At 41.5% G+C, this 23,443-nt stretch overlaps 1 long non-coding RNA gene across 1 annotated transcript in view; it reads left to right on the plus strand.

Annotated features, from left to right (window-relative positions):
* LOC122697523 overlaps positions 1-17,978 on the plus strand; it is a 160,789-nt gene extending 142,811 nt beyond the window's left edge. Inside the window, exon 4 of the long non-coding RNA XR_006342079.1 lies at positions 17,655-17,978. This is a non-coding gene — a long non-coding RNA (uncharacterized LOC122697523). The remainder of the gene's footprint in view (positions 1-17,654) is intronic.
* The last annotated feature ends 5,465 nt before the right edge of the window (positions 17,979-23,443 follow it).

Here is a 23,443-nt window from a genome sequence, read left to right on the forward strand (position 1 = left end):
ATTTACTTTAAAAACATTTAGAAGACTTCAACATAAGAACCACGCACATTTAAATGTTTTCTTGTAAAACACAATCTCAGGCAAATTAACAGCATTTGCTGTTTGTTGTTTCTGGTAATGACTGTCATTTTTCTTCATAAGAATACAAGGCATATTCTTGTGCAATATGAAGAATTGCTTAAGGGCAAAGAATTCTTAAACAGCATTAGACATTTCAGCAAGGGAATTTCACATATTTTTCAAATTTGCTGTGAGGTAGACTACTATATTTCATTGACAGTTTCATGATATAGCTTAAAAAATTTTTTTTGAAGAGATGTCTTTCTGGGAATCATTTATTTCAAGCGATTTTGGATAACAAAATATTCTTTAATACGCAAAGCCTCTCAATGCAACTGCAATCAATATTGCCAGTATGCTCTGGAACTAACGGAAGATGATAGTCTCATTTCCACAGTCCTTTCCACTGTTTTAAAATCTTAACATTTGCACTGCACTCAATTTCTGTATGGACTGATAGACTTGACATTTTAAAAATCATTGCTTAAAATTAGTTTAAATCAATTATTATATAATCTTCTAACTGCTTTTGAGTAATGACTTTATAAGAGGCAACAACACAAGAGCCAAGTGAGATATATTCTTTTTCTTTCTGTAAACTATTAGTGAACATAAGAACTCAGTTAAAACCTCACATTCTCTGGCAAGTCTTTCATTAGGAAGTCTCTATCTTTGCAGAGTATAATAAATTATTCCTTTCTCTAGGTCATTTTATCTTATGCTTATGTCTATAACTGTGTGATACAGTTCTGTTACTGAATTATTGCATAATCACTTTCCCCACTAGAATTGTGAACTTCTTGTGAGACCATGTTTCCAAGTCCAACTCATTCATTTTCCCCCACCTGCTCCTAGCAGAATGTCTGGAAAGTATTAAGTATTCAATAAATGTCTTTGAATGAATGTATAAATGCATTTTAAAAAGACTGCCTTTTATTTCAGGCACGTTTTTTCCTTAAAAGTGTTTTGGATAAATATTATTTCTCTTGATCCATGTGAGAATCCAAAGAAGTAGCCATTATCATCCCTAAGAGATGTTAAGTGAATTTGCCAAGGTCAAGTAGCTACTAGGACAGAAATTCAAGGACCACTTCTTGAGCTCCCACCCTAAATACATTAAGATGTTATCCACAAGCCGTCTTCCACTTTCGAGTAGAAATGAAATAGGTCACGGCTGCGCAATGTTTCTGGGCAGCATCAGAAAACCTGAAAAAATGACAAAAGCATGTTTTTTTAGATACCAGAGAGCTGTGAGACCAATACAGACCAGATGATTCGGTTTAGCCTGTACAGTGGGTCTCTGCTGGAGGAAAGAAACCAGGGAAGTTTCGTGCACAGCTGGCATGACAGGTTGAAAATTTGAGGAGCAGCAATGTGGCTGGTTTCCCCAGGAGACATCTGTTGAGTCTGGGGTTGTGTGAAGGAAGCAGAGAGTGGGTTTGGACCAGCAGAATGAAGTCGCCTACATTCCACGTATCAAGGAGGAAAACTCCTGCTGGAGGAAGGGAGCCCATCTTAACTCTAGAGCTGGTCTCCCCTTCAAGATATCTTCTACACTTGCAGCTTTCAAGAGAAGGACGCTAAACAGATGAGCTCAGAATCTCCAAAGAGCAGAGCAGAATGAACTGCTCTGTTTCAGGACTAAGGAGAAAAAGACTGCCAGGCTCTTAATCAAAAGCCACGTAGAAACATGTCTAAGGACAAGGGATGAGCCACAGCAGACCTAGCCTTTGTGTGAGTGTGTGTAGAGAGAGAGAGAGATTTATCATAGGAATTGGCTTATACAATTATGGGGGCCAAGAAGATCCCTGGTCAGCCATTTACAAGCTGGAGAACCAGCCAGTGGTGTGATTCAGTCTGAGTTCAGAGATCTGAAAACCAAGGGAGCCGATGGCACAAGTATCAGTCTGAATCCAAAGGGTTCAAGAATCAGGGGATAGGGGTTAATGGCACAAGTCCTGGTCCAAGTCTGAAGGTCCAGGAGCCAGGATTGCCAGTGTCTGAGGGCAGGACACAAGGGATGTCCAAGCTCAGGCAAAGACAGCAAATTCATTCTTCCTCCACGCTTTGCTCTACTCGGGCCCCCAACAAATTGGATAAGGCCCATCTGCACTGGTGAGCGGAGAAGGCAATGGCAGCCCACTCCAGTACCCTTGCCTGGAAAATCCCATGGACAGAGAGGAGCCTGCTAGGCTGCAGTCCATGGGGTCGCTAAGAGTCGGACACGACTGAGCGAATTCACTTTCAGTATTCACTTTCATGCACTGGAGAAGGAAATGGCAACCCACTCCATTGTTCTTGCCTGGAGAATCCCAGGGACGGGGAGCCTGGTGGGCTGCCGTCTATGGGGTCGCACAGAGTCGGACACAACTGAAGCGACTTAGCAGCGGCAGCAGCACTTTACTCAGTCTACCAACTCAAATGTTAATCTCTTCCAGAAACACCCTCACAGACAGGCCCAGTAACAATGCTTTACCAGCCATCTGGAAATTCCTTAGCCCAATCAAGTCATCACATAAACTAACCATCACAGTGGGTTGATTTCTTATCTCTCCATACTTCCTTTTAATCTTTTCTTTAACCAGTGGGTTCTAGAAGAAGGACAGAACCATTTGGCTTCCTGCATGCTCCCCAAGGCCATAACCACTTAAGAGATTCTGCATCAGTTAGGGTATTTTCAGTTGCAAGTAACAAATTCAAACTGGATCACACAACAAAGGTAACACATTTGTTAAGGTGTGGCCCAATCATAATTACAGTTCTCTAATTTTTCTCAGTTTTCCCTTCTTGGTGTGTTGGATTGATTGTGAGGTTAGCATGTTACATGTTGGCAAAGTAACAATAAAACCCTAACTTTACACCCCACTCCAGTACTCTTGCCTGGAAAATCCCATGGACGAAGGAGCCCGATAGGCTGCCATCTATGGGGTCACTAAGAGTCGGACACGACTGATGTGACTTAGCAGCAGCAGCAGCAGCATACCTGCTGCTATCCGGGAGTTTGTACCTGTAACTAGTTACCTTCCCCCCCAAAAAAAGAAAAAAAAACCCTAACTTTACATCCTACACTACAACAAAAGAAAGAAATGAGTTTCAGAAGTACCAGTAACAGTTCTGAAATTTGCTATAGGCCAAGACCAAGGCTAAGGCCATCTCTGATCTAATCAATGTAGTCAGTACGAGAGACTGTCCTCTTTGGGTCAGTACATGTCATTTGTTCCAGCCCTGAAGAAAGATATTTGAAGGTAACGATGGATCTCCAGTGGACGTGGGGACTATTGGAAAAGATTCAGTGGGGCATGGGTACTGGGGGGTCAGCCAACAGGTGATCACCACAATACTCAACACAGATTCTCACACAGACACACACACCTCAGCTAGCAGCAACTAAAAGCTTAACCAAAGGAATGAACATAAATCATTTACAGAGTATTTTAGAGCAAGAGATTCACATTGAAGACAAAAACTGTGCTAAATTGCAAAACTATAGTGGACCAAAGAGGATAAATAATATATAACATTGTGATGGGTTTTCTTTCATCTTTCCTGTTGAAGGGCTTGTATAAAAACGAGCACTGACTTTCCTTTGCACTTCAAGGATTATGCTTTTGAGCATTATACTTGTACTCTCAAGTATAATCATATTACATCAGATCTTAAATCAATACTTCAACATCTTTGTTAATGTTCTAAGAATGTTCCATGCTCATGATTGTATAAGCATCGCTGAACTTGGTATTCTGTGCATGTCACCTTCATTGTTCGATTAATGCTCAAGCAAAAACATTGCTATAATTACAACAATGGTGGTTGGCAGACACCCTCTGTGAGCATAAAAGGGAAATTAGAGCACCAAGAAAATGTGTGGTAAAGAGGAGAGGGGTTGGCTGAGCAGGGGGTGATAAGTTCTCCAAGATAAAGCTCATTGAATATAAAAGTTGGATTTATATAGTGAGCTGAAAAAGATCTCAAGAAGTCATCTGGTCCATTCCCCAACTTTTAGGCAGCAGCACACATTAAAATGATTCAAGGCTAAGAGTTAATTGTATTCTGTGCAGCATTTTTCTTTTTTTTTTTTTTGCTCTTAAAAATTGAACAAACAGTAGGGGAAACAAAAGTCCAATTAATTCTTAATTCGAAGCTTATTGTATTTTGTAGTTCTGAAATATTTGAGAGAAGATTTTAAAATTCCAAATCCCTGCCAGATAGAAAGAAGATATTTCAAAATAAATATTTTACTCTTTGCTCTGCCGGTGTGATATGAGGCAGCAATTCCTTCATTACCACAAAAAACCTAAGGGAAGATTTTGGAACTAGGATCGAACTAGCAAATTCTGCTTTTCTGAGACTGTTGAGGGACAGTTTGTTCTTTAATTTTCCCAGGGATTATTAAGCACACAGTCCAACCAAAATGCTAAAAAAAATATGTCAATTAAATTTGTAAGAATCTCTCACATATTTCATGAAAGTATATTATTCTTTTCTTCATATCCTATTGATTTATATGTAATTTAAATTATGATAGCAACATAATTTTGTATAACACTTTTCTCCAGCAACTCAATTTCCACTTCTAAAAGTTTAGCCTCAAGATATAATCATAGATGTGAGAAAATACTTAGATACAAATGTTAATTACAGCATTATACCTAAGAGCCAAAATTGAAAACCACTATAATACCCAACAACAGAAAGTGGTCAAATAAATTATGGTGCTTCTGTACAAAAAAATATTACATAAGCCAGAGGGGTGGGATGGGGAAAGAGATGGGAGGGAGGTTCAGAAGGGAGGGGATATACATATACCTATGGCTGATTCATGTTGACGTTTGACAGAAAACAACAAAATTCTGTAAAGCAATTATCCTTCAATAAATTAAAAAAGAAAAAATTATGTCATGAAGTATCAATGTTATGGGAAAATGTTTGTGACATATATCATTGTGAAAAAATACAACTGTGTATAGTATGATCCCATTTTAAAAACAAACAATATGATCTAAAGGAAATATACCAAAATATTAATAAAGAGATAAACCTGAGTGGTAGGGCTTCCCTCGTAGCTCAGTTGGTAAAGAATCCACCTGCAATGCGGGAATTCACCTGCAATGCGGAAGACCCAGGTTCGATTCCTGGGTCTGGAAGATCCCCTGGATAAGGAAATAGCAACCCACTCCAGCATTCTTGCCTGAAAAATCTCATGGACAGAGGAGTCTGGCGGACTATAGTCCATGGGGTCGCAAGAGTCAGACACGATTTAGCAACTAAACCACAAAGCTGAGTGGTGGTTACACAGGTAAGTGCTGCTATTTTCTTTGTGCTCTACTATATTCTCTACAGTGAATATATGTCACTTGGATAACCAGGGAAAAACCCATAAGAGCCCTCCTACACTGTTGGTGGGAATGTAAATTGGCATAGCTACTATGGAGAACAGTATGGAGGTTCCTTTAAAACCTAAAAATAGATGATTATCACATGACTCAAAAACCCTACTCCTGGACATCTATCTGGAAAAGAGGAAAACTCTAATTAAAAGATACATGCACCCCAGTGTTCATTGCAGCACTATTTATAATAACCAGGATATGGGAACAACCTAAATGTTCATCAACAGATGAATGGATAAATATGTGGTATACGTATACGATGGAATATTCAGTTCAGTTCATTTCAGTTGCTCAGTCGTGTCCAACTCTTTGCGACCCCATGAATCGCAGCATGCCAGGCCTCCCTGTCCATCACCAACTCCTGGAGTTTACTCAAACCCGTGTCCATCGAGTCGGTGATGCCATCCAACCGTCTCATCCTCTGTCGTCCCCTTCTTCTCCTGCCCCCAATCCATCCTAGCATCAATGGAATATTACTCAGCCATAAAAGAATGAAATCATACCATGTGCAGCAACATGGATGGACTCACAGATTATAATACTAACTGAAGTCAGACAGAGAAAGGCAAATATATGACATCACTATCTAAATCTAAAAAAAAGATACAAATGAATTTATTTACAAAATAGACTCACAGACATAGAAAACAAACTTATGGTATCCAAAGGGGGAGAGGGGAATAAATTAGGAGTTTGGGATTAACAGTACATACTACTATGTATAACATAGATAAACAACAAGGACCTACAGCACAGGAACTATATTCAACACCTTGTAATAAGCTATAAGGAAAAGAATCTAAAAATTATATATATATATATAAAACTAAATCCTTTTGCTGTACAACTGAAATTAACACAACATTGTAAATCAACTATACTTCAACAAGAAATTCACAACTATTGTTTTTAATGTAATGTCTCTTAATTTAAGTAAGCGAATGTTCAAAATATTGTTTCTATGCATTGTGGAGGATATACCTATGCACATGTTATTTATATTTTTTGCTCAGTCTACGTATATGGTGGGGACCCATTGTCATAAATGATTATATGCATTATCTTGAAATAGTTTCATGCATTGCCACTTAGACTTCTAATTCTTCGTTCTTATATCTTTCCATTTGACTAACACTTTCCATGTGTTAGTAGTGCTTTGAGACTCTTTTACAGTGTTTTTCTATTAGATGTGGTGTTGCCTCATCTTGTAATTCATGCCAGAGAAAGAATATTTTCTACCCAGCTGCTCCTCTACAATATCATGGGCCATCTTGGCAAGATTCATCAGTCTTTATTCTGATTTGAACTCAGGTTATTTGAGATTTCATTGAGAAGAAATTTACCCCTGATATCAAACATCACGTTGACTTTAACAAACAGAGAAGGTTCCTTTTCACAAGGCTATAAATCAATATGACAGTAAATATTCTGCTTCAAGAGACAGCCCTCAAGGAGCCCTCAAGGAGGGTATCTCTTGCAAATTAAAAGTATATACTTGTGCATTAAGACCACACTCTTACAATGTCTTCACCTGAGTCTACTCTAAATAGACCAGACGAGATTGTAAAGAATGTTGTAGGCTGTCCTAAAGAGCTATATAACAGGCTAGCTTATGCTCCAAATTGTTTCAGATATTTTAATTGATTCAGGCCTGCCTGCTTGCCTGCCTTCCTGAATAATTTAGTCTCAAGTCACCTGGATGGCAGAGTGAGGCAGGCCTTTGCATGGGGATGGGCAGCAGACTAGTAGGAGCAAGGCCTCTGTGTCTGGGTGTGGTGATCTCACTAGCAGCCCAGTGTGGGGTCTCAGAGCCAATGAGGGGTGAGGAGAACACCAACATGGGGGTGTGGCAGTGGCCTCACACAGGCTGGTAGAGCCCTCCTGGGTTTAGGAGGTTGTGGCTCAGCTGGTAAAGAATCTGCCTGCAATGCAGCAGACCTGGGTTTGATCCCTGGGTTGGGAAGATCCCCTGGAGAATGGAAAGGCTACCCACTCCAGTATTCTGGCCTGGAGAATTCCATGGACTACACAATGGCAAAGAGTTGGACAGGACTGAGCAACTTTAACTTTCAGTTTCCATATGAGACTGGGGAATCGTGGTCATAGCACCAATGGGAGATTAGTAGTGTAGCAGGGACAGTAGGGGAATAAGTAAATATTGGGTTGGCCAAAAAGTACATTTCAGTTTTTCCATAACATTTTACAGAAAACCCAAATGAGCTTTTTTTGCCAACCCAAAATATAGTATAATGGGAGCCAAGTTTCTCACTGTGGGAGAAGGGAGTTATAAATATGAAAAAGGTAGAAAACTAGAATGAACCTGTGCTATTGGATAGAACCTGTAGTTAGTGTGAATGTATGGTTTTCAAAATACATTTGGCTGTACCTAGAAATAAAGATGTCAGTATGTATTCTATGGATGCACACATATATTCCTTAGCTCTGTCACTGAGAGATCCTAGAAGCAGCAGCAATACCCCAAAACCTATGAGCACACTAGTGCCGAGACCTTGGTATTCAAATACCACTCTTCACTAAAATGAACCAGGGCTTCACAGTGGCTGACTCCACAGCTGGGGCAGCTGTGCAACAAGATTCTGGGGCTTTTACTGGTGAAATCTGGGATGATTTGACCTTCAAAATAAATGGTAGTAACAAGTTGTAACCCAAGAGTCCATACTACTATAAATAGATATAGAGACAAAGTTTTCCTTACAGTAGAATTCCAACTAGTAAGTAGAAGGAATGTTGGATTTGAAAAATCACCATTTGGCAACCATGGAAATAATAATGAACTGAGCCAAGAAATGTCAATGAATGGTAAAATAACAGGTGAAAAAACTGACATTTATATAGCCTCAGAGTATCTTCCTACAAAATATTTTGGTTTCTGCTCATTATATGTACAGGTTTTCTTTGCATGAAAATCAGTAGGGAAAAGTTAGGCATTCCCAAGGAAATCAGTCTCATTCTTTGCTGAGAACCCCAGAGTCTCAGCCTGTGTATTTCCACCACTGAGAGTGAATTGCTGAGGATCAACATGGCTAATAATAAAAGTTGATTTTATTTAGAAAAGGCAGAGGAATCAAAGATCAAATTGTCAACATCTACAGGATCATCGAAAAAGCAAGAGAGTTCCAGAAAAACATCTACTTTTGCTTTATTGACTACACCAAAGCCTTTGACTGTGTAGATCACAATAAACTGTAGAAAATTCTGAAAGAGATGGGAATACCAGACCACCTGACCTGCCTCCTGAGAAATCTGTATGTAGGTCAAGAAGAACTGGACATGGAACAACAGACTGGTTCAAAATTGGGAAAGGAGTACATCAAGGCTGCATATGGTCACCTTGCTTATTTAACTTATATGCAGAGTACATCATGTGAAATGCTGGGCTGGATGAAGCATAAGCTGGAATCAAGATTGCTGGGAGAAATATCAATAACCTCAGATACACAGATGACACCACCCTTATGGCAGAGAGTGAAGAACTAAAAAACCTCTGGATGAAAATGAAAGAGAGTGAAAAAGTTGGCTTAAAACTCAACATTCAGAAAACTCAGATCATGGTATCTTGTCCCATCACTTCATGGCAAATAGATGGGGAAACAATGGAAACAGTGACAGACTTTATTTTTGGGGGCTCCAAAGTCATTGCAGATGGTGATTGCAGCCATGAAATTAAAAGACGCTTGCTCCTTGGAAGAAAAGCTATGACCAACCTAGACAGCATATTAAAAAGCAGAGACATTACTTTGCCAACAAAGATCCATCTAGTCAAAGCTATGGTTTTTCCAGTAGTCATGTATGGATGTGAGAGTTGGACTATAAAGAAAGCTGAGCACTGAAAAATTGATGCTTTTGAACCATTGGACTGCAAGAAGATCCAACAAGTCCTTCCTAAATAAAATCAGTCCTGAATATTCACTGGAAGGACTGATACTGAAGCTGAGGCTCTAATACTTTGGTCACCTGATGCGAACAGTGGACTCATTTGAAAAGACCCTGATGCTGGGAAAGATTGAAGGTGGGAGGAGAGGGGGACGACAGAGGATGAGACGGTTGGATGGCATTACCAACTCAATGGACATGAGTTTGGGTAAACTCCGGGAGTTGGTGAGGGACATGGAGGCCTGGCGTGCTGTGGTCCATGGGGTCGCAAAGAATTGGACATGACTGAGCGACTGAACTGAACTGAAGTGCCCACTTCCTCACAGATGACTATCTTTTTGCTGTGTCTTCACATAGTAGAGAGGGCTTCCCAGGCGGCTCAGTGGTAAAGAATCCACCTGCCAATGCAGGAGATGCAGGAGACTCGGGTTCAATCCCTGGGCTGGGAAGATCCCCTGGAACAGGAAATGGCAACCCATTCCAGTATTCTTGCCAGGATAATCCCATGAACAGAGGAGCCTGGCAGGCTAAGGTCCATGAGGTCACAAAGAGTAGGACGCAACTGAGTACCCACGCATGCACATAGTTGAGGGGTTGAGGGAGCTCTGTGGGGGTCTCTTTTATAAGCGTATTAATCCCACTCATGAGGGCTCCATCCTCAAGACCTCAACACCTCCCAAAGGCCTCAACTCCTAACACTGTCATGTTAGTTATTAAGTTGCAATGGTATGAATTTTGAGGGGGACACAAATATTCAATCTACAGCGCCCATTAAGAGACCATGTACTAAACAATTAAAATTATATTCTAGACCTTAGAGTCTAGCCTAATCTAAGGGATTCCAGGGATCTGAGCTGGTTCTTCAGGGTCATGTACCAGCCCTTCAACAGGTCATTTAGTCTGATAGAAAAGGAATCCACAGAGGTTAAAACTGGTCTTCAGGAAGTACATGAGGTTCTAGAGCAGCAGGGTCTGATAGAAATATAATACAGACCTAAATCTGATACACAAGCATAATATGAAATTTCTTAAAAGCCACATTTAAGTATAGCAAAGGGGACTCAACTCAATGCTCTGTGGTGACCTCAATAGGAAGAAAACCTAAAAAAGAGGGGATATATGTATACGTATAACTGATTCACTTAACTGTACAGTAGAACCTAATACAACATTGTAAAGCAACTCTACTCCAATAAAAATTTTAAAAAAAGAAATCCTGATGTAAACTCTAAAGAGACTCTCAAATGCAATCTCAAGGAGGTTTTAAAGAAGCCCACATTTAAAAAGTAAAAAGAAATAGGTGAAATTAACTATAATAATCTATTTCATTTCACCCAATATATACCACATATCATGAGTTCAACATGTAATCATTATAAAATTATTAATGAAATATTTATATCTCTGGTTTATACTGTATCTTCACAATCTGACAGCACATCTTGTTTTTCTAGTAGTAGACTAGCCATATTTCAGAGAGAGGGAACCGGTTTCTTTTTGACGAATTATTTTCTGATGCCCAACACATTGTCAGGCTCTCCCCACCCAGCTGAGGTTCCCCAGCAGACTGGAGGGCACCAGCCTTCCCCATCTACCGGCAGCAGAACAACACACAGGTCCTTTGGAAGCCGATATTTCAGCTCAGTGCATATTTCAGGGCTGCTCTTGAGACTGGAATCAGAGTTCTTGCTCACGGAGCAGAAGAATGGAATCCACAAACATGCAGACACTCATGGTAGCAAGTGAACAGGATTTATTGAAGAGGAGGAAAGTACAAAGCTCCCAGCATAGACACTGAGAGGGGGTAAAGAGTCCCCTGGACTAGCCATATTTCAAGGTTCAGTAACCACGCCTGACTACCTTTGATATTGTTCAGTCACAGTTCTGTCCGCTGCTTTGCCAGACTTCTGGGTCCTTCACTATCTCCCAGAGTTTGCGCAAACTCACATCCATTGAGTCCATGGGGTCGCAAAGAGTCAGACACCACCAAGCACTCATGCACTGCTGCTGACCCATTGGCTGGGTCTTCAGGCATGTTCACAATAGCAACGCAGAGCCTGGCACCTCTCTTCTGGGTAGAGTCAGGCTATTTTTTGGGCACCCTGAAGCAATATTTTGTGTACCAACCACAGACTTTGCTGGTGGTCTTTCTTAAGCTCCTTCAAGCAAAGATCCCCTCCTCTAGGACTTCATGGACACACTCACTAGCAGTTCCCTTATCTTAAGGGAACCCACCAGAAATATTCTCTATGATTGAGAGAAAGCCATCCTTGTGGGTTAGAACATCTCCTATGGGAGTTGGATTTTGACAAGTCATGAGATGAGCTAAAGTGATTTTAATGAAGCAGCAGTAGCAAAATCAAACATAATTCAATGATAGAAAAACAAGAGACAGATGAGTGTGGCATGCGAGAAAGAGCTTGTTGATTTTGGAAATACAGCTAGCTCAGGTTCCAAGGGCTCTCACAGACCCAGTAGATTTTGTTGCTCAGTAAACTTTGGGGCAAAATATTTTATTCTGGGTCCCATGCACCCTTAGGTTCAGAGATGTGTTTCTGGGGACCTCTGGATCCCTCGAAATTATAAGCAAAATGCTGTATTTCCATGCTGGGAGAGACAGATACAGGAACACATTAACCACAGAAGACAGAGAATCATATTTTATGGGGTTTGGGGTCACCAAGTAGAGAGTCAGAGAAAGAATTGTCACTTACTTCAAGCCAGGAGGAAGCTTCGGGCTTCTGAATGAATCCTGTCACTTTCCAGCACAGAGAATCAAATTATTTGGCCAGGCAAGGATTTTTCGCCAGGTACTTATTGCCTGAAATACAGAAATACAAGATTTAGGGACTCTAGATGGTCCAAAGACAGGAGAAATGAGGTACCCTGAACCACAGAAAATCCGCTTGAAGGCTTGAAACCTTCTCTGATCACCCCAAGTGGACGTGATCTTTCCTTCTTTGCTCCTCTGGAGCACCTGACTAGTATCTGACTCAGAGCTCTAGACTAATACCACTATAATGTAATTATAATACTTTTTCCACCTTGAAGAAACTTTTGCATTGCTCTGTGCATGTGAGTGCTCAGTTGTGTCTGACTCTTTCTGACCCCATGGACTATAGCCCACCAGGCTCCTCTGTCCATGGAATTTCCCAGGCAAGAATACTGGAGGGGGTTGCCATTTCCTCCAGGGATATCTTCCCGACCCAGGGATCAAACCCGAATCTCCTGTGTCTCTGGGCATTGTCAGGCAGGTTCTTTACTACTGCACAACCTCTACCTTGGCACTATTGACACTGTGGACGGGATACTTTGCCGTTGGGGCTGTTTCATGCATGGTAGGCTGTTTAGCAGCATCCCTAACCTCCATACACTAGAGCCAGCAGCTTCATTCCCCATCCCCGCCCCCACCTGCAGCTTGGACTATCAAAATCGCCTCCAGACACGACCAAACGTCTGGTGGGGGGGGGGGGTGGTGGAAAGAAAAATTACCCTCAACTGAGAACCACTGCCTCATTCTGAAGGTATGTTAATATGTGCCATGCTTCTAGATGGAATATTGCAAGGGCCACACCTTGCAAAGCTCCAGGCAAGAACAGTTCTTAGCTTTGCATGCTTAATATATCTTATAAATAAATGGTCAGTCAGTGTTCCAGGATCCTGCAGGCCACATCACACTTTCAGAATAAACAATGGGTTAATGTTTTCAAAAGAGAAAATAAAAAGGAAACATTTCATTGCACTGTGCTTTTAGACACTCCTGAGTTACCCACCTGAATGAGTTAAGCCTTTTATTTTCTTTTTTGAGAAGTAAAATATAGGTTGTCAGCTTCTCCTGGGTGATAAGGAAGAATACAATTAGAATCTTACCCAAATGAAGTTTTCTTTTTGCCTCACACAATGCATTCCATTCAGAGTACCTCACAAAGAGAATATTTCCCCCTACTTTCTTCATATTCTTATAACTGGGAGTTTCAAAAGGGCCCAATGCTCACTGTAAATTTTTTCAAAATTGTCCGTCTGAAGAGTTACCGCCTAAAATAAGCATGCTGGAGCATGATTTTTAAAAAATCCACTCTCATCCCTGGCCACTCCCTACAAGTTAAAATGTGCCCTTTAAAAGTATTTCAAGTAAAGTTGATGAACCCTCCCAATTTTCTTTTCCATTCCCACTTACAGTGTCTCATGTCATTTTTATAGGAGGTACATATGCAAGGAATATCAATAGAGGAAATACATTTCAAGCCAAATCTTAGATGCAGGTAAATTAATTCCACACCATTTCAACCTTATGATCTCAGCTAGATGGAAATAATATAGTAGTTTCCCAGGAGATCGGGCTTGGGGTGCCGGGTTGGAAGAAACTGCTGGATGTGGCTTGGATGGGCTGGTAGCAAGGATTTAGCAGAGGTTTTTTTAAGAAGTTCCACCCAGTCCATGAGGAGAGCAGGGCTGAGACACCACCCTAAGGGATGATGGAATGAGAAACCCAGGTCGTGGAAGCTGAGCCTCCGTCAGAGATGCCAGACCCTGCAGAAGGGCTGGGATCTAAGACAGGCCCAAATGGAGCCCTGCAGGCTCTAGCAGGTGGTTTCCATCTATTTTTAACAAACTTTTATTTTTATTTATTTTTTTCCAACTTTTATTTTAGAATAATTTAAAACTGCAAAGGGAGAGAGTTCTCCTATACCTCTCACCCATTTCCCCTCACTGTTGACATCTTACATTACTACGGTGCTGGGCTGCCATGCACCAACCCAGGCTTACAAGCCCTGTACTTGCCCAACTTCAAGACAAAAGACAGAGCCCAGAGTGAACAACAGAAACATCACTGGTTTAGTGGAGCAAAGTCCTGGAGCAATACCCCATCGTGTGTAGAGGATGGCTGGACAGGACGTGGTAGTAGTCTTGGTGTGGAGTGGTAGGGGGAGGTTACCAGTTATAGGGAGGAACTGACGTCATCTTGGCTCATCAGTTACCAGAGAAACCAGCAGAGGGGCACGCCCCTCACCTCATCATCCCTTTGATAAGCATAGTGGAGAGCTCTGATCTAAAGCTAGAACAGCCATTAGCTGGGACTGGGGCAAGTGTGTAGAAAGGTCAGTCAAGTGAATGGAGTGTCAGTGAAGCAGGTGCTGGTTGGGCAGGGGATGATCTTGGGTGGCCTGACCCTACACGTAGAGTATTTGTCAAAACTAAGAAACTAACACTGGCTTATTATCTGTTTATTTTTAACTAAAAGGTTTAACTATTTTCTTTACTATAAAAACATTCAACACACAGTTGAGGTTTCAGATGTCTGAGGGGGTGCAGGCCAGTGGCTCCCTCAAGGAGATAGAAAGGCAGTTAATTAGATGCTCCTGTCATATCCATTCTAAAGAATGAACTCCAGGGATTCCCTGGTGGTCCAGTGGCTAAGATTCTGAGCCCCCCAGTGAAGGGGGTCCAGATTTGATCCCTGGTCAGGGAACTAGATCCCACATGCAGCAACTAAACTCCTGAGTGCCACAACTAAGACCTGGTACAGTCAAATAAATAAGACAAAAAAACAACAAAAAAGAAAGAACTCCATAGGAAGCCTTATTCCCTGGCATTTGAAGTAGGTCCTTCCATCCCCGAGCATTTTCAGTAATACATCTGGAGGGTTATTTAGGGTCTCAGAGGGCATTCCCATCATGCAGGGTGGTGGGGAGGCCCGGGCCATCTCCCCAGCATTCTAACCATGGAGTTTCTTCCTGGGGGTGGGGTTAAAATCTGAAGACTGGAGCTCTTGGGGCCTCCATGTGGTCATGCCAAGGTCCTGGTGGAAGCATGTTTTCTTCCACCTATTTGGGTAAACCCAGGGTCTAGCTTAAGACCTAGACCTTCAGAGATCAGCTCTGGGGCTCTTGGAGCCTTGAGGTCAGGATCCAGGGCAGAGGCTCCTGCGTATCCCTTTTAGGAAGGTCAGGAATCTGGGATCTTTTTTAGAGGGAATGCTCTTGTTTACTTGTTATGAAATATAAGCCCTACCCACGGGGTTGTTTGTCTCTCAGCCACCTGGGGAAGTCGCTGACAAGCAGATCCTTAAACCCAGACTCAGCGGCTGTGGAATGGGTCCTTAAGATCTGTGTGTCTAACAAGCCCCAGATGATTCTGATTTAAGTAGGTGCTTAAGTGGGTTTATGCCGTTTGACTAGTCTGCGCATTCTAGGCTCTAGAATTCCAACTACTGTCAGCTGAGCAGGTCATGGTTCTTACTAGTCAGAAACGGAGTGCTCCTTAATTCAGGATTTCATAAATTTTATGTTACTGCCATTCACTGACAGTGAACATATATCATGGGAGGAGAACTAGGTACAATTTCCTAAACTCTTAACTCAAGCATGAATTACACGCAGCACGTTCTAGCGATAAATACTTGTTCTCCACTAGATGTGGTCAAGGGAATTATTCCGTCCTGGGTTTGGGTTCCTGGATTTCTGTTGGTTTCCAGGATCTTTCTGTATTTTGAGAAGGTCACTTCATCCTCTCCTGGCTTATGGAGTTTCTGCTAAGAAATCTGCATAGAGCCTAACTGGGGTTCCTTTGTAGGTTATCACCCTTTCCCCCAGCTGCCTTTAAAATTCATTCTTGGTCATTGACTTTTGACAGTTTTGATATAATTTGTCTTGGAGAAGGTCTTTTTGCATTGAGGTAACTAGTTGTTCTTTTAGCTTCATGAACTTATATATCCTGTTCCTTCTCTAGGTTTGGGAAGTCCTCAGTGATTATTTCTTTAAATAAATTCTCTGCACCCTTCTCCCTCTCGTCTCTGAATACCAATTATCCTAATGCTGCCCTAAAAGACTTGGATCGTTCCTGTAGAATTTCCTTACTTTTTTGGATCTCGGTTCTCTTTCCTCTTCTACCTGTATCGTTTTAAAATTTCCATCTTTGAGCTTGCCAATTCTCTCTTCCATATCATCTGTTCTGTTTCCAAAACTTTCTAACGCATTTTTCATCTTGTTGAGTTCTTCAACTCCAGAATTTCTGTTGGTTCTTTTTTAGTTTCAATCACTTTGGTAAAGTAGTTCTTCTGTTCATTAATTTCATTCCCGCACTCACTGAACTGCCTTCCTGAGTTTTCCTGTAGCTTGTCGAGTTTCTTCATGACAGCTATTTTGAATTCTCAGATAGATCACAACATTCTGTGACCTTAAGTTTGGTTTCTAGAAAATCATCATTTTCTTTTTTGTGATACACTCTTACTGTGGTTCTTGATGATGCTTGATGAGTTGTTTCTCTGCCAGCACATTTGAAGTAGTGAATGCCTTTCCTTTTTTTTTTTTTTTGGCCACACTGCACAATTTGTGGAATCTTAGTTCTCCAACCCAGGCCTCAGCAGTAAAAGCACGCTTCAGTTGTGCCCCACTCTTTGCGACCCTATGGACTGTAGTCCTCTGGGCTCTTCTGTACATGGGAGTCTCCAGGCAAGAACACTGGAGTTCGTTGCCATTTCTTATTACAGGGGGGTCTTCTTGACCCAGGGTTCAAGCCTGCATCTCTTACTTTTCTTTTTTTTCTTTAATGTCAACAGCTTTATTCCCCTCACTTCTACACATTTTGTGGTTTATATAAAAAGATCTATTGCATTTTTTCCTTGTGATTGAAAATTGACAGACATAAACCCCAGTGATGCCAAAGGGATGTGATGTACATGTGACAGGCTACTGTTTGTGCCTGTCTGCATGAAATGCCACTCATTTTTAAGAACTTTTCCCTTTCTTTCTTAACAGGAAGAGAAAATGATGTGTTTTTCCTGCTAGACCACAGTGAGCTGAGTTGTTTTTTGTTGTTGTTGTCTTGTTTTTTAAATTAATTTATTAATTTTAATTGGAAGCTCATTACTTTACAATATTGTAGTGGTTTTGGCATACATTCACATGAATCAGCCATGGGTGCACATGTGTTCCCCATCCTGAAACCCGCTCCCACCTCCCTCCCCATCCCATCCCTCAGGGTCATCTCAGTGCACCGGCCCTGAGCGCCCTGTCTCGGGCCTGGAACCTGGACTGGCGATCTATTTCACATATGGTAATATACATGTTTCAATGCTATTCTCTCAAATCATCCCACCCTCACCTTCGCCCACAGAGTCCAAAATTCTGTTCTTTACATCTGTGTCTCTTTTGCTGTCTTGCATATAGGGTCATCATTACCATCTTTCTAAATGTTTCTTGCATTGGCAGCAGGTTCTTCACCAGTAGCGGTAAGGATTTTTTTTGTTTTGTTTTTAATATTACTTGATTCTAATCGTTAGAAATTAGAAGCCTTTCTTTTGTTCTCCAGCAGGTGGTGCTATAGCACAAGTTCTGTCTTTCTCTTCCCTGCGCTGCCTCTTTATTACCGAGAGTCAACACTTCCACAGTCCACAACCTCCTCATCGCTGCTTGTGTCTCCAGCGTCGTGGGTGCCCTGCTGCTCCTGGTGTCACTGGCTTTACCACCTGGGGTACCAGGGTGGTGGGGCTTCTCCTGGGTCCAGGGTCTCTTGGCTTTGCTGTCTTGACTGATAACTATGGTGTGTGTTTGTGTGTCTAGGGCAATACTGCCCAGTAGAATTTTCTGCAATAATAAAATGCTCTGTATCTGTATTCTTCAATAAAGCGGTCACATGTGACAACTGAACACTTGAAGGGTGGCTGGTACAACTGGGGAACTGAATTTTTTTATTTTATTAAAGTTTAATTAATTTACATTTAAATAGACACACTGGCTATGGCTTCCATACTGGAGAGCATGGGGCTTTAGAACAGGAATGAAAATGTTGTCATTTCGTTCTTCTGGCAGTTTCTTGACTCATTTTCTTGAACATATCGCAAGATGGAACTTTTGACCCTAAATTCTGAGAACAAATAGGATTGCAGTGAAATGCTACTGTAGTCAAATGAATGAAAGCCGAATAAGGACAGACCTTTCCCCAAAAAAGAGTCATATATCTACAAGGGAGGAAAATCTGGTCTAACAAACCAGGTACGTTTTACACCTGGAAACTCTACTGTGTTTCACTGCTAATGTTCATCTAGTGAACTGATTGATTTTCCTGTTAGGCTGTAGTGCCAACACAATCTGAATGTTTTTTGAAGGTGAAGCCTACCAGAGATAATAAAAAGGACACCATTGTACCTTAATGATCCTGATGGGTTATGATAAATGGCTGCATAACACATTCCAAATAGAATTTATATAGCACAGTGCTTCCCATTTTTCTTTCTTGTCAAGCAGCTATGTTACCTTCTATTAAATTATCCAAATACAGTTTCATTTTTATAACATTATTTCTCCTGTCTCTGAACACTTGTATCTTCTCTCTCACAATATCACCTTCTCTCTATGTATTGCAATTTGGGTTCCATACCTACTTTGTGTCCTTGCATTTTTAGAATAGTATTCTCAAGAATATCCTCAACAGGGGACTTCCCTGGTGGTCCAGGGGCTAAGAATCTGCACTCCCAATGCAGGGGGCCTGGGTTTGATCCCCGGTCAGGGAACTAGATCCCACATACTGCAACTAAACTAAATACCCAACATGCCACCATGAAGATTCCATGTGCTGCAACTAAGACTGTGCAACCAAATAAATAAATAAAAATAAATATTAGAAAATAATATTCTTGATCCCCTTTGCTAATGCTTATTGGGTTCCATAAACTTTTCCTTTATTTTTCACACAATCCACTTTACAACTCAATTGTAGCAAATTTAATTCAACAGACTCCTTCCCCATCAACTAACGGAGCAACATAAGAATTCTTCTGGGTGCTGGTTGAACTGCAGCCCCTCAGACACCAAGGCCAATATTTAAGCTATAAAGAAGAAGAGCAGCCCATGGAGAAGGCCAGAGGAAAGGTCAGAAAATGATAGAAGATACCAAGAAAGTTATCAGTGGTTCCTCCTGTGGAAGCGATGTCCTGTAAGCTAAGCACTGAGAATGTTCTCCACGAGGACATCATCTACAACCTTGGTCAGAACATTTCCAGAGAGCACAGGGTTGAGAACTTAACGGAAGATGGCGAAGCTGCCATCACAAACATAGACCATATCTCCAAAAGACTGGATAAGGAGAGAAGGAGAAAGAGAAAAGGAGCTACAGAGGGCTCAGGGAGAAGAGGCTTTTGTTTCGAATGGGAGAAACTTGAACAAGTTAACGTCATCTGGAATCTCCCAGCCTCTGAGAGATTGAGATAAACCTGGTCCAAAGCCACGGTCCAGGGCTCCCTGCCCTGATTTCAGTGACCTGAGAGCTTGCTCCTTCATGCTTCTGTCCACCTGCACATCCATACATGTGGTCTCAGGTCTATCCCATGTCACCTCACTGGAAATCTTAGCCCTTTCCCCAGTTTCGAAAGAGATAACACATATTCCCATTACTAGTAATCTATATAATCAAAAAGTCATAAGTTAAAAAACTTACAGGAAAATTGGAGGTGTTCCCTCGGGCTTAACTGCAAATCTGTGCCTTCTGCCATCCAGCTGACTCCTCCTCTCCCCACCCCAACTTGCTCCTTTTCCTTTAGAGCAAGGAGCGACTTCGTTTTTCTAGAGCAGAGCAATGCTCCCACAGTCAATCCCCTGTAAGTCTCAGCTGCAACCACTATGGGCTTATCCACTGATTTTGCTAACAAATTCTCACCAGGAACTTTCAGGCCATTTGCTAAGAGAAACCAACTATTCTCTATCCCATTACATTAGCGATCTGGGGATTGAGGGTTTATAGGGATGCAGAGATGGAGACACGGAGTGAGGTGCTGGGAGACACTTGGAGGAGATGGGAGGGCAGCTGCCTTATTTCTTATCATTTGTGGGGCAGGGGGTGAGCATGAAGATGAGCCTGTACGGGTTGGAGCATATTTATGCAGGGTGGAATGGGAGCGAGAGGAAATGAAGATTTGCGGACTCAATAGTTTCTGGGGGACTGAGATATTCTTCTAGGAGAGAGAGAGAGCTGAAGAAGGTGTGGGATACTGGCCTGAGGGGGATGGAGAGGGAGAGAGAAAGGGAGACAGAGAGAAAAAGAGATTCTTAGGGAAAGGGACTGACAAGCTGAACTGAGAATCCTGCCATGAAATTAAAAGACACTTTCTCCTTGGAAGAAAAGCTATGACAAATCTAGACAGTGTATTAAAAAGCAGAGACATTACTTTGCCAACAAAGGTTCTAGTCAAAGCTATGGTTTCTCCAGTAGTCATGTATGGATGTGAGAGATGGACCATAAAGAAAGCTAAGCACTGAAGAATTGATGCTTTTGAACTGTGGTGTTGGAGAAGACTCTTGAGAGTTCCTTGGACTTCAAGGAGATCAAACCAGTCAATCCTAAAGGAAATCAACACTGAATATTCATTGGAAGGACTGATGCTGAAACTGAAGCTCCAATACTTTGGCTACCTGATGCGAAGAACTGACTCCTTGGAAAAGACCCTGATTCTGGGAAAGATTGAAGGCAAGAGAAGGGGACGATAGAGGATGAGGTGGTTGGATGGCATCACTGCCTCGATGGACATGAGTTTGAGCAAGCTCTGCGAGTTGGTGATGGACAGGGAAGCCTGGCGTGCTGCAGTCTATGGGGTCGTGAAGAGTCAGACACGACTGAGCAACTGAACTGAACTGATGAGACTAACAATTATACATCTGTGAAAACGCTAATTCCCACGGCTGGACTTCTCTCCAGCAGTGCTGTCAGTGAGTTCTGGAAGCAGAGCAGTGGGAGGCAGCACTGACCCACGGTTAAGGGCTCACAGAGCAGGACAGCCCGGGGCTGACTGATGAGAGCTCGGTTCCGGGGCTTTGTTTTGAAATCCTGGCAAACAGGTGATGAGCCGGCGCAGGAGCCCCCGTGGCATGGAGAGTCACCCTTGGTGGGTTTTCAGCTCACTTTGGACCATGCTTACCTTGGTGATAACAAAGGGGGAAGGTAGGATCCTTTGGTACCAGCTTTATTTAAGCACCTCGAGCAATTTTTTCAAAATCGTGATGATGACAATTGTATTTTCTTCTGATTCTTCCTATGTTTTCTCTTGCCTACTTTGGTCAAAAATTATTGATCTTATGACTTATGTTATTTCCTTAAACGTTATCTATCCCTCACTCTCTGGTTCCCTGGACCCCCACCCCCGCCCCTACAATATGGCTCCGGACTGACGCCCAGTGGCCTGTGAGTACAGAGCTGCAGACATTCTGGGTTTTCTTCAGCACAGACTTGGGAGAAGATATTGGGAAAGCATACACTTCCTTGGGGCTTCCCCGGTGGAGCAGTGGTAAAGAAACTGCCTGTCCATGCAGGAGACAGGGTTCGATCCCTGGGTTGGGAAGATCCCCTGGAGAAGGAAATGGCAATCCACTCCAGGATTCTTGCCTGGGAAATGCCATGGACAGAGGAACCTACAGTCCACGGGGCTGCAAAGAGCTGGACATGACTGAGCATAGCACACACACACGATTCCTTGAGGAAGAAAGTAAAAGAAGAGCTTCTTGTGCTTCGAGCAGTCAGAAGAAAAATGCATCCTCAGAGGAACTTAGAGGATCCTCAGAATAAGAAAAGCTTTGATCTCAGAACTAGACATGCTTCTTTAAGAGCTAAGTGAATTTAGCCAGAAAATGTACTAAAATGGGAATGAAAAGAGAATGGGATTTTAAAGAACAAGAAAAAGAGAGAAAAAGAAAGAAAGAAAAAGGCCTGTCAAATTAGAACTAGGCAAAAGAGAACTTACAACCAAGAAGTCATAATTTTGAGAATTTTAAGTTATATAAACCATATTATCTGGTCATATTGCATTAATAACATCAGAAAATAAACAATAAAAAGATGATATAGTCTAAATGTTTGGGAACTTAAAACTGAATTCCCAAATATTCATGGGTCAAAGATGAACTGAATTCCCAAATATTCATGGGTCAAAGATGAACTATAGCAGAAATGACAAAATATTTGTACTGAAGGAGTGGGAAGGGACATTAGTCTGATACAACAAATTTAAATTTGAGAAAATTTTGAAATAAAAGAGAAAATTTTGTCTTATTTAGAGGCATCTGACATGCTCATTTTTCCTCTCCAAAAAAAAAAAAAGTCATACGATGTGATGCTCAGAATAAGGTGAAATGCAGTATATTACTATTTGAGGCAGCACAGTTTCTATTTTAATACTGATGTATTTCTGTTAGGGACTTCCCAGTGTCTCAGATGGTAAAAAATCTGCCTGCAATTCAGGAGACCCAGGGCCAGATCTCTGGGCCAGAAAGATCCCATGGAGAAGAGAATGGCTACCCACTCCAGTGTTCTTGCCTAGAGAATCCCATGGACAGAGGAGCCTGGTGGGCTACAGTCCATGGGGTCACAAAGAGTTGAATACAACTGAGCAATTAACACAACAACAACAACATACATACTAGATTTTTTGAATTGTCTTTTAAGATCAAAAATTACAGTTTGGTTTGGAATGACAATAAAAGCAGGGTATATCAATGCCTCCCTTTGAACTTCTTGGCATCAAACATTCAGTTTTATCACTTTGCAATCTTACTTAAGCAGCATTCCAAAGCTGAGATGAAAATTGGGTTTGGAGCAAGAGACATTCACTGGATATCATTCTGGAAAATGCCTGATCTCTGATGGGTAATAGAGACTGAAAATGTGTGACAGTTAAAGTGTGATGTGTCAGACTATCCTTAGTGATAGTCTGAGCATGACTGTGTGTTATTTACACTATTTAATTCAGCTAGATATGTTTCACTGAAAACTCCTCCTGTTTAAAACCTTTTAAATGTTGGTGAGTCTGAAGTTGAGTTTCTGGCTGGCACTGATCTAATGATATGGTCGACATGTTCCTAGTCAATGATCTAATGATCCTAGTCAATAATCTAATGACTGATCTAATAATATATCTAATAATGATATGTTATGATCCAATAGTATATAGAAACCTACAAGCAATGGACAAAATCTTGTTAGTTAGATGTTGGGTGATGGTTCAAAACTTCCTACAGGAAATTCCCGTGGGCTAAACTTAGAATGCTGGGGTAACATGGACTGATTTCAGAGAATAAGTTCTGTGTAGAAGGCATAGTTTTTTTTTTTTTTAATTC

The sequence above is a fragment of the Cervus elaphus genome, chromosome 7 (assembly GCF_910594005.1).
Source record: "Cervus elaphus chromosome 7, mCerEla1.1, whole genome shotgun sequence".
Lineage (NCBI taxonomy): Eukaryota > Metazoa > Chordata > Mammalia > Artiodactyla > Cervidae > Cervus > Cervus elaphus.